The sequence below is a fragment of the Lactuca serriola genome, chromosome 4, assembly GCF_051521515.1.
Source record: "Lactuca serriola cultivar US96UC23 chromosome 4, Lser_US96UC23_V15, whole genome shotgun sequence".
In the NCBI taxonomy this organism is placed as follows: domain Eukaryota; kingdom Viridiplantae; phylum Streptophyta; class Magnoliopsida; order Asterales; family Asteraceae; genus Lactuca; species Lactuca serriola.
Window position 1 is genome coordinate 288,215,891 of NC_136411.1, and position 14,468 is coordinate 288,230,358.

Consider the following 14,468-nt stretch of genomic DNA (forward strand, 5'->3'; position numbering starts at 1 on the left):
CTAAGCACCAACTCGCCAAGTCCCTCCACAAACTCCAAAATAAATGAATAAAATAATATACTTGGGAATCCGGATATTATAGGATTTAATGAACAGACTCGACGAGTTGGGAGGCAGACTCGCCGAGTTGGTGCTGGGCAGAGAAACCCTAATTTCCCGGGGTTGGGGCCTATTTAAGGGTACTTATGCCCCCATTTGCGCCTCACTAGTCACCCTACACCCCTAATATCATAACCTAACCACCATTTGAGCTAGAAAGTGAAAGAGAAGCTATCTTAGGATTCTTAGTGCATCTTTTTAGAAGAAGAGAAGGAGATCAAGCAAGGAGCAAGAAGGGGGGCTATTGGATTCAGTGATGCACCTTTCCCATTATTTTGGTTAGATCTTATGTGTTTGGAGTTCTAGGGCTTTTATCACCTTTGGTTTGGAACTTTGAGAAAAATGGATTAACTAGAAGCCTAGATCGAAGATCTGGACCTTATGAAGTCCCTAGAGCCCGAAGGTCCCAACTTTATTCATCCATTAAGGTTTGTTGTGCTTAACACCTTAAGAAGGGCTTTGTTTTGACATTTTGAGGCGTTCATGCCATGCATGAACGTAAAGGTCGAGAATTTATGTATCTCTTGTGTCTTGAAGGGCTAGATCTAGGGCTTGGATTGATAGATCTGACTTTGGACGTCTGAATGAGGAATCGAACCAAGGGGACTCGCTGAGTCCATGGGTTGACTCGATGATTCAGTAAGGGTTTGTCCCGATGAGCTTGTACATGTGATAGCCCGACAAGTTGGAGGTCAACTCGACGAGCTAAGCTGGACCTTCGTGTGACATCTGAGGATGTGAGTGGACTCAACGAGTTGCATGAGTGCACTTGACGAGTCGGGTCAAACATGGATTGTTGACTTAAGTTTGACTTCTGTTGACTTTGGGGCTTTGGTCAACATGAATAATAGAGACCATGGAGGGGTAAAATGGTCTTTTATCCACTTCAAAGAGTTAAAGAGAGGAAGAATAGCCTTCGGTGATTAGAGTTGTGACTAGAATATTACTTAGAGATATTCATCCCTTGTGTTAGGTGGAGGCTAGTTCGATATTCGGGAGCGAGGTGTTTATTGGTTGCTTGTCAGGTGAGTCTTCTCACTGTACCTTACCTTTACTGGTAGTTATGTGTGACCGGAAGGTCTTATGTGCTTACATTGAGTATATGTTATCCTGCCTTATGTTTTATGTTGTGCATTATTTCTTTGTGATTTATGCCATGCGGAGCTTTACAACCGGACCCGAGGGTCCAACTATTTATAAGGCCAGAGGGTCCTCAACCAGACCGGACCAGAGGGTCCAATGAGCTAGACTGGATCAGAGGGTCCAACGAGCTATGGGACTGGAGGTTCCCGCTCAGACACATTAACTGGAGGGTCTTACGGAGTATAGCCTCAAGTGGCGCATTGTTGCATGTGGTAATTAGGGAACTCACTAAGCTTCGTGCTTACCGTGTTAAGTGTTATGTGTTTCAGGTTCCTCAGGATCGCGGGACGGCACCGACTTGATTGTACACACCAGAGAAAGAGTTATGTTTTGAGGATCTTGGAATATTAATTAATCAAAGATGGAGTTGTGTTTTGTAAATTGAATTAAACGTGATTTTGTATACAATATGTTATGAAGAGTATGCGATTTTAAAATGAAAATTTTGTTTGAGAATTTACATTGTTACAAGTCGGTATCAGAGCCTTGGTTTGAGGGATTCAGATACACATACGGGTATGTCTAGACTCAAACTGAGGATTTGAGAAAAGTTTTCAAAGGAAATGATTTTTGTGGAAACGAGTAAAGTATTTCAAGATAAAGTGGAAAAGAGCAGTGTGTACAATCAGCCAGAGCCCGAACAGTGATTTCCTAAAATACCCTTAGTTTTATATTATGAGATATTTATGAGATATAATGCATTCTAGAGATATGCTAGGTGTTTCATATTTTAGGACTAGAGTGGTTTGATTTGTGATGCCTTAGCCTACGAATCACTGTTATCTGTGATGTGCTTTCGAGTATGAGTATCCAGCAGGAATCCTTTTTAGAGAGGGATGAGCAGAGGAGTAATCTAGGAGAGATGCCTAGATGAGCATTTGTGGAGCCTACTGAGAAGGTAGTTAGATACCCGCGAGGGGGTAGAGTTGTTGAGTTCGGTGATATCTTTTGAGTCTGAGTAGAGCAAGGGGAGTTATCACCTAGAGTGGTTTTACGTGTTGGTGGAGACTATTCGATGCCCGAATGGTGCTTGCTTCGTGCTTTGTGGAACTCTCGATGATGGGAGTCAGCTACTAAGTGAATATGACAATATTCAGGAAGTAGATGGTTGGCATCATTAGGAGTTCTTCAGCAGCTGATGGTAGAGAAGTGTGAGTGCATAGGAAGAGCCTAGGGGGTGAGCATGGTCAGATGAGTGCGTTGACAGAATAGAGCATTTCGCTAGGGAGCAAGCACGCGTGATGGGATTGGTGATTGAGAAGGTTGAGCAGCTACTTATGAACTCTGGGATGTTCCGTGTAGAAAGTATGGGTGGATGTGGCAGGTAGTATGGGCCCGTACTACTAAAAGCAGAGGACCCATACTTCATGCAGGGAGTATTCTGGAGGTTCTAAGTAGCAAGTTGAGAGGTGATGTCATGGTTCGAGTACCATGCTAAGTAGTAGGTTGAGAAGTGATGTCATGGTTCGAGTACCATGATTCGTAGTGAATTGAAAAGAGAGAACATGGTTCGAGTACCATGGTTCGTAGCAGGTTAGGAAGAGATAACATGGTTCGACTACCATGATTTGTAGCAGATCGAGATGTGATATCATGGTTCGACCACCATGATTCGTAGCGGATTGAATAAAGAGGACATGGTTCGAGTACCATGACACGTGGTGGTTAGTGCTTCTGGTTTACCGGTTATTCCGTGGTGATTGTCTAGACTGGGATCAGATGTGAAGGAGTATGGGGCCAGAGGGCCATGATAAACGATTTTTAGTGGAGCAACCCTTGAAAGGGAAATCAAGTTAGCTCCAAGGGATTGATGGTGAGATGCCAGTTGGAGTCGCAAGACTCAGGGATGAATAGGGATGGTACGTTATGGGAGTATACTGTCTGGGTTGAGCGACTGGCCGATAGTGAAGATGTCACTTTCTGTGACTTGAGTGGTGCTATTTCAGTTTTCTGTGGGAAGCAGGAGAGATATTGAGTTTCTGGTTCAGCGTTGAAGGTAAACCCTGTGGGGTAGCAAGAGTGGTGAACTTTTCACCAGAATATTTGGGCAGCATGTTGGCTAAGAGGTATTCTTATACTAGGAAAGAGTCATTGGTGGGACTAAGACGGATAAGATCAAAGAGGTGCCTTGTTGGGGAAAAGGTATTGCTATTAGTAGCTTCCGGTGGTTAAAAAGGAGTATATTTGGGCAGTGGCCCTCATGGTCTACATTGTTTATCGACAATGAGAATGGGATCTATGCTTTTATGATTATTCCCGACTTGGGAGGCGGGTCGAGGAATTAGAGTCGAAGGGCGTTATAAGGCACTATTTCCATATTAGAGACAGTTTGGATTCGGGACAGGATATTTGAAGATTGTTAGGTTCCCTTTGGGAAGGCCCTGGGATGATTGCGTAATACTTTTAAGAGTCAAGTGTGTCACGACTGATGAGACAATCTTCTGGGTAGGTTGTGGATGTGCCAATTGGTGATTGTTCGAACCCTGAGTGGGGGAGAACTGGTTTTCTAGTTAAGGGACCAGTGATCCATTCATTTGCGGTCAGAGAAATGGTTATGGGAATTGGTGGTGTAAATACATGAGCCCGAGGATGAGGCGAGGCGCCAGGCGGGAAGATGTACGAGTTTACGTTAAGAAAGGATGAGTGGATTTGGAAATTCATTGTGGCCTGTGATTTTCAGGGTTAGCATATGTCGAGTTCGAGTGCGATCGGGTTGCTGGATTGCGGATGCAATAACTGAGACTTGCAAGTGAATGTATAAATTGTAATCTATACCCCTGGGAGGGCAGCAGTTGATTCGTCAACCAATTTCAGGGTCGATATGAGTAGTTCCGTATGAGTAGTAATCAGCAGAGGGGGAGTTTCGGGTTTTTGACAACATGTTCTGAGCCATTGCCGATGCCGCGATGTTTCAAATTGGGAGATGGAATACTTTGAGGTTACAAGTGGTGCGAGAGGAATATCGGTTGAGAGATTCTGAAAGAGCAATGCAGTATCCAAGCATGGGGTCGTGAGTATGAGATCAGTGGATTGGGCAAAGCATCGTGAGATTCTGCGTTGGTGTACCAAGGTATTCGGGTATGATGTCCTTATTCCGAGTTCTGAGTTGAGAGCTGGAAGTGGTGTAGCAAGTATCTATGGTTCCAGTGGGAGTACCTCGGCTAATTGATGTTAAACGGGATTACTTAAGAATGAGGATTGCAATGAGAAAAGGAGTTTGTCATGTCGGTTTCCGTCAGGGGTAGTGACGCTTACTTTTGGATGGGTATGTGTGCACCTATCTATGTTGGGCCGTGGAACGTGGGTTAATGGATGCAGTGTGTGGCTTCGACTTGAGGTTGAGACCATGGGTAGTAAGAGAAAGTGTTGTAAGGCTGCAACATCCATGAGTTAGCAAAGGGGTGTGGTGATATTACGGGGAGCCATAGTATTCACCAGCTAGTCAGTGAGATGTTGTGATGCTGCGGGAAGTCGTAGTACTCACTAGTCGGTGAGAGATTGTTGTGATACTGCGGGGAGCCGTAGTACTCACTAGTTAGTGAGAGGTTGTTGTGACGATGCAGGGAGCCGTAGTACTCACTAGTCAGTAAGAGGTTGTTGTGATGTTGCAGGGAGCCGTAGTACTCACTAATCAGTGAGAGGTTGTTGTGATGCTGCGGGGAGCTGTAGTACTCACTAGTCAGCAAGAGATTGTTGTGATGCTGCGGGGAGCTGTAGTACTCACCAGCCAGCGAGAGGGTGTTGTGATGAGTACTTCTGGTCAAGTCAAGACGTGGGAGAGTTTTAGGCTTGGGTATCCCTAATAATTGAGCTTTTGGGAGCCTGGTGGTCGAACCAGGGGCGAGATTTGGGGTCTCCATATTCGTCGGGAATCGTTATACTCTGAATTGAATTGTGGTTGTCGCAACCCAATGAAATTAGAGAAGTGGTATATATGCGGGATTGCGGGTCATGAGCCATGAGTTGAGTGCTTCATTAGGTCAAGTGGTTCCAACTCTAGGTCAGACCAAACTCTCAAGTTTGAGTTTGGCTCTGGTGATGCGTTGGGTAGGCGAGATGAGATTCTGGATTCTGAGGTGGGTTCCATGTTGATGGGTATTGTTTATCATCTGATGTCTTAGACCTGTTTAGGTCAGTACTCGGGTACGGGACGTACCGCGAGATGCATGGAACTATGAACAATAGATGATAGAGGTCGGGGATGAGTTGACCTTCAGTTGGGAGGGTAGCTTTCGCTTGGGGTAAGGCAAACTTCATGACTGGTGTGTCACAATGGGCCGATGTAGTTATAGTGAAAAGGAAACCATTGAGACAATTGGGATAATGCAATGGATAACCTGGAGGTTTAACTGTGGGGTCGAGATCAGACCTAGTACTCAGTGTTGAAAAGGGATATGAGGAATGGAGCTGAGGTTTATGATTTTCAGATATCTGAGGACACTTCTGAGCGAGCACGATTATTCTCTTGTGTCTAAGGGCAGATTGCTGAGAATTCATAGTTCGGATGGGTTCCGATAGCAGTTCAGTGGATGAGCCCTGGAGGGATGTGAACCCTTCCGTTTCTTAGGGCGTGATTCGGATCGTTACTATGTTTGATATGAGTGATCGGTAGCCAATTATTGGTTTATGTCTGGAGAGAATAAGAGGGGCAGTGAGTTATTAGGGTCTGTTATTCAAGGAGCGAATAACGTAGCGATATCTTGAGTGGGTGGTCTGGCGGCGGGCTAGGCCATTAGAGCTTCCAAATTTTTGGGAGGTCAGAAAGGGGGATATCTTAGTGGTAGAAGAGTCGGTTTTGTTCCTGATTTGGGAGTTTCGGTTGGGATTCAGGTGTCCACAGTAAAGATATCAGTGGGGTATCAGGCCCTTTTCGGAGGTGCTTTCCGAGTTATAGGTTCGATCTATGTGTGGTTGAGGAGCGATTTCGAGGGCGAAATCTAATTCAAGCAGGGGAGAATTGTAACATCCGAAACTTCAGGTATGTTATTGCTTAGTTGAATTCTTAAGGATTATGGAGTGACTCGACGAGTTGGGATTCCAACTCGCCGAGTAGGGTCGAGTTACCGTATGGGATTTAATGAACGGACTCAACAAGTCAGGAGGCAGACTAGTCGAGTCAGTGCTGGGCAGAGAAACCCTAATTTCCTGGGGTTGGGGCCTATTTAAGGGAACTTATGCCCCCATTTACGCCTCACTAGTCACCCTACACACCTGAAAGCATACCCTAACCGCCATTTGAGTTAGAAAGTGAGAGAGAAGTTATCTTGGGATTCTTAGTGCATCTTTTGAGAAGAAAAGAAGGAGATCAAGCAATGAGCAAGAAGGAATGGTTGTTGGATTCAGTGATGGATCGTCCATAGCTTCTGAGGGAGGTAAAAAGGCTGCACCTTTCCCATTATTTTGGTTAGATCTTATGTGTTTGGAGTTCTAGGGATTTTATCACCTTTGGTTTGGGACTTTGATCAAAATGGATTAACTAGAATCCTAAAACTCAAATCTAGACCTTGTGAAGTCCCTAGAGCCCAAAGGTCCCAACTTTATTCATCCATTAAGGGTTGTTGTGCTTAACACCTTAAGAAGGGCTTTGTTTTGGCATTTTGAGGCATTCATGCCATGCATGAACGTAAAGTTCGAGACTTTTATGTATCTCCTGTGTCTTGAAGGGCTAGATTTAAGGCTTAGATTGATAGATCTGACTTTCGATGTCTGAATGAGGAATCGAACCAAGGGGACTCGCCGAGTCCATGGGTTGACTTGACGAGTCAGTGAGGGTTTGTCCCGATGAGCTTCTTCATGCGATAGCCCGACGAGTTCGGAGTCAACTCGACGAGCTAAGATGGACCTTCGCGAGACATCTGAGAATGTGAGTGGACTCGACAAGTTTCATGAGTGCACTCGATGAGTCGGGTCAAACATGGATTGTTGACTCAAGTTTGACTTCTGTTGACTTTGGGACTTTGGTCAACAGGAGTAATAAAGACCATAGAGGGGTAAAATGGTCTTTTATCCACTTCAAAGAGTTAAAGAGAGGAAAAATAGCCTTCGGTGATTAGAGTTGTGATTAAAATATTACATAGAGATATTCATCCCTTGTGTTAGGCGGAGGCTAGTTCGAGATTCGGAAGCGAGGTCTTTATTGGCTACTTGTCAGGTGAGTCTTCTCACTATACCTTACCTTGAGTGGTAGTTATATGTGACCGGAAGGTCTTATGTGCTTACATTGAGTATATGTTATCATGCCTTATGTTTTATGGTGTGCATTATTTCTTTGTGATTTATGTCATGCAGAGCTTTACAGACAGGACCTGAGGGTCCAACGATTTATGAGGCCAGAGGGTTCTCAACCAGACCGGACCGGAGGGTCCGACGAGCTAAACCAAACCAGAGGGTCCAACAAGCTATGAGACTGGAGGGTCCCGCTGAGACACATTGACCGGAGGGTCTTACGGAGTATAGCCTCGAGTGGCGCATTGTTGTATATGGTAATTAGGGAACTCAATAAGCTTCGTGCTTACCGTGTTAAGTGTTATGTGTTTCAGGTTCCTCAGGATCGCGGGACGGCACATACTTGATTGTCCACACTAGAGAAAGAGTTATGTTTTGAGGATCCTGGAGTATTAATTAATCAAACATGGAGTTGTGTTTTGTAAATTGAATTAAACGTGGTTTTTTTTATACAATATGTTATGAAGAGTATGTGATTTTAAAATGAAAAATTTGTTTGTAAATTTACGTTGTTACATAATTTATTAAGCCCTTAAGCACTTATTAGGGTTTTGGTAAAACCCCGCATACGCCTAACATAAATCCAGTACACCCAGTGTACTGGGTCAACCACCCTGATGGTGGTCAAAATTAGGACTAGTACGCCCCACGTACCAGAGGAGTACGCCCCACGTACGTCCTCTATTGGGAGTTTGGCAATTGGGCTTCGAGTTTTGGGTTGTTTATGGACTAGTTGGATTTGTGCCTTTGCTGGACTTTATGAATATTATGTTTTGGGCCAAGTTTTGTTAATGGATCTTGGAATTAGGCCCAATTAGGGAGTTGGTCCCAATTTGGTAAATTGGGCCAATTATGGGCTTTGCATAAGGACTTTCAAGGTTATGGAATTGGCATTGGGCCTCGACCCAATAAAGAGAATGGATATGATGGACTGTATGGACCCCTTAGTCAAGATTGTTATGATGTGTAATGACTTGGTATTTTTTTATGTGATAGTTTGGGATTCCCAGTGAGATAGCGATTCGGGAGTTTGATTCTTCAGTTCAGATCGACATTACGAGTTGAGTTATCCTCACTATATCAATAGGGTCTAAGGCACCAAGATTGACCCTTTATCGGATTGTATCTGGGTATTTGCTTGATATGTTTATTCGATCTGCTAGATCTGCATCCTGGTAGTTAGGATGGTATTATGTTAGTGACCTGTTTTAGGTCAGTATCCAGGTATATAGGATGATACTATGTTAGTGACCGGTTAGCTCGGTATCTTGGTTATAGGATGGTTGATGTGTTAGTGATTTGTTAGATTGGTATGATTATCTATTGTATACATGCGAGCATAGGATATTTATGCGCACATGATTTTTTGGTTGGTATGGGGTTAGATTGAGGCGGGTCCTGCTTTGTGCTGTAGGCCAATATAACCAGGCGGACCGGATAGACTGTAGGCCCACGAGGGCACATAGTCAGGCCGAAGGCCCGACGAGCGGTCCGGATAGGCTGAAGGCCCCAAGAGGGCGGTCCAGACATGCCGAGGCTTGGAGAGTGGGCCAGACAGACAGAAGGCCCGGTGCGGGCGGTCCAATCATACTATAGACTCAAAGAGTGGACTAGGTGGACTGAAGGCCCGGTGCGGGCGGACCAGTCAAACTGTAGACTCGATATGCATGGTTGTTCTGTTTTTTTTATATGATATGATTATGATTGTATGGCGTTGGTATTTTTGGGGAACTCACTAAGCTTCGGGCTTACAGTTGTTGATTTTGTTTCAGGTACTTCTGATGATCGCGGGAAGGCGAAGACGTGATTGTACACTTCCTCATATTTTCATTTGGATTTCTGGGATACTCCGATATGAAACTATTTTGAAAAAAAATTTCTAATAACTCTCAGTACTTGAAATGTTTTTAAAAGTTTAAATTTGGCATGAATTTTATGGGTGTTACAAGTTGGTATCAGAGTCTTGGTTTGAGTGAATTGGAGGAACACTCGTGTGAATCCAGACTCAAACTAAGGAATTTTTTTTTCAAAATGATTTTAAATGGTTTTCAAAATAAGAAAGGAGGATGTGAAGTGTACGATCAGCAGGAGCCAGTAAGTAGACCCCAAAATACCATTCAGTTACTTAATTATGTGATATGTTAGAACATCATGGTAGTGATAAGATAGGGATCCTTAGGAACCGTGTAATAGAATTGCCTGATCTTTGATGCCTTATCTTATGTAGAGTACGTCATTGATTGTTGTATGACTCTTTTGCGTGTGAATTAACTAATGGGTGAATACTCCAAGTCACATGCTACATGGGTTAAATGGTCTTAGGGTAAGGGATTTGGTCCTGGTGCGCAGTTCTCATATGAGTCCAACCATTTTGGGATTAAATCTTTTAGTCTAAGATTGTTTAAACTATGCGTCATGTGATTGTATTCATGCAATAGTTAACTGGCGCCAATGGAGGGTCGTGTGGTAGTTAGTGGATGGGTGGGTTGTGCGAGATCGATAGGCCAGTTATGAAATATTTAGAATTCCTCTAGAAGTGAGAATTGAGCGCTCGCTATGTTTATGTATATTGTTAGGGTGTTGTGGTGATACTTGAGGCAAATATGGGTAGGTGTGGAAGGTAGTATGGGCACGTACTACTGAAAGCACAGGACCCATACGCGTAGCAAGAAAATCACAACCCCTTGGGTTTAGTTGGAAGTTGGTTCCCTGTTATGGGTTATCCAAGACGTCATGAAACCGGATCCGTGTTAGGATCGAAAGATGGCATCCAAGATAGGCCAATATTGTTAGAGGATCGTGTTAGTGAGATAATCAGGGAGGAGGTGATCAAGATTGTCCGGGGACAGTTGCCGGAGATGTTCAGGTCTATTAAGACCTCCATGGTTGAGTATTTTTATAAGCGCTATGCAGCCGCAACAGCTGTAATGACGGCTGGGAGAGGAGCTGGTCAAGTTTTCCAGTGTCGGTACTTGTTGTTGGACATATCCTGATGAGAAAAGGATTGCAGTTACTTGAGATCAGGGAGATATTATGTACTCATTGCATTCTGCGGGTTGATCGGGAGAGGCTAGCACATGAGTTTCTAGATTTGAGGCTTGGGGTTTTGCTCGAGGCCGGAAGGTGAGTCGCGGGGACTCCAAAAAGGAGTGATGATCATGTTCAGCTGGGTTTTGCAGATGGAAGTGGAATGGCAAACTGATGAATTAGACTATTGTTTTATAGGGCAAGGATTGTGTCCTTTCGGTTTTTCAAGCTCGAAGGAGTGAGCAGGCTTGTGACCCCACGGTCAGGTTGTATTCCAGCTTGGGGTCAGTTGGTTGCAAGGGTTGGCTACATTAATTCAACGCCGGTGAGAGCAGTCGATGTGGCATAAGTATTTTGTGAGGTTTGGTTTGCCTTGGATCTCTTGTATCATGCGATAAGAATTGATTGTGTGACCTAATGAACTTTTGGGATTGTAGACTATGTCTGGGGAGTAGCTTGTAGTCAGGTTTAGGGTAGAGGTTGCTTCAGCTACTGCAGTTCAGTTGTGGACGTTTGAGCGGGTGAGTGAGTCAGGGTGCAAACCCTGAATGGAATGATTTCTAGAGCCTGAGAGCGGGAGAGTCGGTTGGAACACCTTTGGAAAAGGGGTATTATGTGGGAAGTCTGTGGATAGGGTCCCACAGAAGGGTTATTCAACATTATCAGGATTCAGTGGTTTTAGCAACCGTTCATGTTTAACAGACGAAAGCACCAAGGGAAGTATCTTGTCGCCGAGGTATTAGTCGGAGCATCTATCTTTTGCTCTTCGGGACTTGAGTGTAGGGTCATTCAACCATTAGGGATTGTTGGTTTCACTGGGATTCAGGAAGTGTTCATCTGGTTCTTAGAAGTGTGTGATCAATTGGGATCGGCTAGTATGGAGCGCTAGTTATAAAGAGTTGGTTGTCATCGGATCGATCGTTTGGAAGTGAGAAGGATTAAGAATCCTCCAATGTTCATGTATTGTGGAGGCTTAGTCGAATCTAAGTGGGGGAGAGTTACCCCAGGATGCAGAAGCAGGAAATGTTTTGAAACGGGGATGAGTTTCACAACCCGACAGGGAGAATGGAGGCCCCAGTGGCTGCTTGGTTTGAGGGTTGTGTTGGTTGGGAGTTCGGTAAAACTCCCCAGCATAAGAAACACGTCTTCTTGATGCTTGATAGCCGAATTTGGGGAACCGGGTTGGGGTTCTAGTCATGAATTGAGTTTAGTTTGAGTGTTCGGTCGAGGGTATGCTCGACTCTGAGTGTTTTTGGATTGATAGATTGAGGGTTTCGTTAGGTGTCAGGGCTCAACAGTACATTCAGCACGGGTGTGCGGGTTATTTAACGTATGTGGTAGATACGTGGGTCAGGGATCAGACCATGGTTTTCCGAGAGGGTGGATGATCGACATAAGGCCTAGGGTTAGGCCGAGGTTAGAGTCCACATAATGGATCAGGAGATCAGAACCCCAAATGGGTGAGAACAGTCTGCATGGGAGAGGTCACCAGGAGGGGTGGTCCTAGGAGATGCTCAATAGTTTATAGCGGTCCGGATAGACTGAAGGCCGGTGGGGCGTACCAGTCGGGCCGAAGGCTTGGAGAACGATCCAGATAGGATGAAGGCCTATAGAGGCGATCCAAACATGTTGAAGGTTCGTAGAATAGTCCAGACAGGCTGAAGGCCCAAAGAGGCAGTCCAGACATGTTGAAGGTTTTGAGAGTGGTCCAGATAGACTAAAGGCCCGGTGAGGTGGTCCAGTCATGTTGAAGACTTTGTATGTGTTTGTAGATCTATGTGCGGGTGTTGAGTATGCTACTATGCTATAACAATCAGTAGGTCTATCCCCGAGTATTGAACATGCTGATGGAGGATGCTTAAGACTTTGATTGGGATTTGTTAGTTATATGATCAGGTTCTGAGTATATATGTGTTATGGGGTAGCAACTTGTTCTACAAGTGGATAGTGTAGGGTGAGGTTTTAACACTGTGGCACTTGTTGATGTTGTGAAGGATATTGATTAGGCCTCCTTAGGAAATAGAGGAGGCGAGTAGCTCCAGGATGGAGTGTGGGGCAACGGAAGTGACGACAGCGGTGTTGATAGGTTATCAGGAGCATTCCAGTTATAAGCTGAGGGCTGGAGAGGGCATACCGGACTCATGATGTGGGCTCAGAAGCAATCCCGAACTATGTTGAGGACTATGTAAGGGTATTCCAATCATAGGTTGTGGGCATAGAGATTGTGTTGGTTATGTCTCTTGTAGGAGAGTGTTCGGATTAGATGTTTTGTTGAGATTCGGGGGAGTTGTACTCGGTTGTGACGAATCAGAGGATTGTGGATGAGACACAAGGATATATCCTTGGATCTCAAGTTATGAGTAGACCCGAGTTATGTTCAGAGAGGTATTCCAATCTAGGGTATTCCATCCTAAGGATGACCGGACCCTATGATTGATTGGACCTGATATGTTTGGTATTCCAACCCGAGGGTTGATTGGGCCAAACATGTACGGGATACGAGGGTATTCCATCCTAGGGATGACTGGACCCATCGTAGGCATGCCTGATATTCCAGCCCAAGCCTGATTGGGCCAGGCATGAGTGTTCATGTTCATTGGTGGATTGATTATGTATGATATTTTGGGAGCTAAAGGACGCTTTATCCTATCAGCACCAAGGGTTCGCTTCAGGAAGAGGGAAAGCTGGGTTTCTGATACTTTGAATCATCAGGATTTTTGTCAGGTTGGAAAAATGGCATGTAGGTTAGACCTTTTAAAAAGATTCGGTTGGTTTCACATCGCTTTTCAAGTCGGGCAGCTAAAAAGGTGCATATTGGATGAGTAGGCAGTTGTATCCTTGGGTTATTTTCAGTTCGGAGAGCACTTGAACTATATAGGGAGACCAGTGGTAGCATCGGAAAGGAGAGTAGACTTGGGAGCCAGAGTACAAGATGCGGGAGCATTATCTTGAATTGTTCGCCGCAGCAGGCTTCAAGGACGAAGCCTAGTTTAAGTGGGGGAGAGTTGTAACATCCCAAGATTTTTCCATTTATAGTCCCTGGGAATGGAAGGGTGAAGCCATGAAAAGTTTAAGGTCTAGTTGAAGTTTTGGGACTAAGAGGAGTACGCCGCACATACATAAGGGTACGCTGAGCGTACTAGGCCCGCCCTAGTACGCTGGGCGTACTCATATAAGAAGGAAACCCTAATATTTAGGGTTTGGGGGCTATATAAACAACATTATGAGCACAAAACCCTCCCTTACCCCATCCTCCACTGCTTAGAGTCATTTTCCCCAAACCCTAGCCATTTCCTTGAGTGTTTGAGCATTTTGAGTGTTCTTGAGTGTTTTAAGAAGAAGGTGTTGCATCAAGGAGTTGGAGAAGAAGATCAAGCTTGTAAATCTAAAGTTGGTTTGTGCTCTAGAAGCTCCAGAAGGTAAAAAGCTTGGAACTTTATACTTGCATGAAATAGATCTAGTCATTTTAGCTTTATGGAAGCATTCTTGTCCCAAAAGTCCCAAAAATGGTGCATGTTATGATTTGGACGAAGTGAGTTGTCCTTTCAGACCTTAGAAGAGGTCCTAAGTGATAAAAATGGTGTCCCAATAGCTAGATTTGTCTCATGAATGAAATAGGAAGGTCTTAATGGATTAAGACCATGTGTTAAGAACTTTTGGACATCCAAAGTGATAAATTTCGAGACTTTATAGTCCTATAGCACATTTGGTCGATGGATCTGGAGTTTGGGCTTAACTGCTTAAGCCCTTAAGCACTTGTTAGGGTTTTGGTAAAACCCCGCGTACGCCCAACATAAATCCAGTACGCCCAACCTGATGATGGTCAATATCAGGACTAGTACACCGCACATACCAGAGGAGTACGCCCCACGTACGTCCTCTATTGGGACTTTGGCAATTGGGCTTCGAGTTTTGGGCTGTTTATGGACTAGTTGGATTTGGGCCTTTACTGGACTTTATGAATATTATGTTTT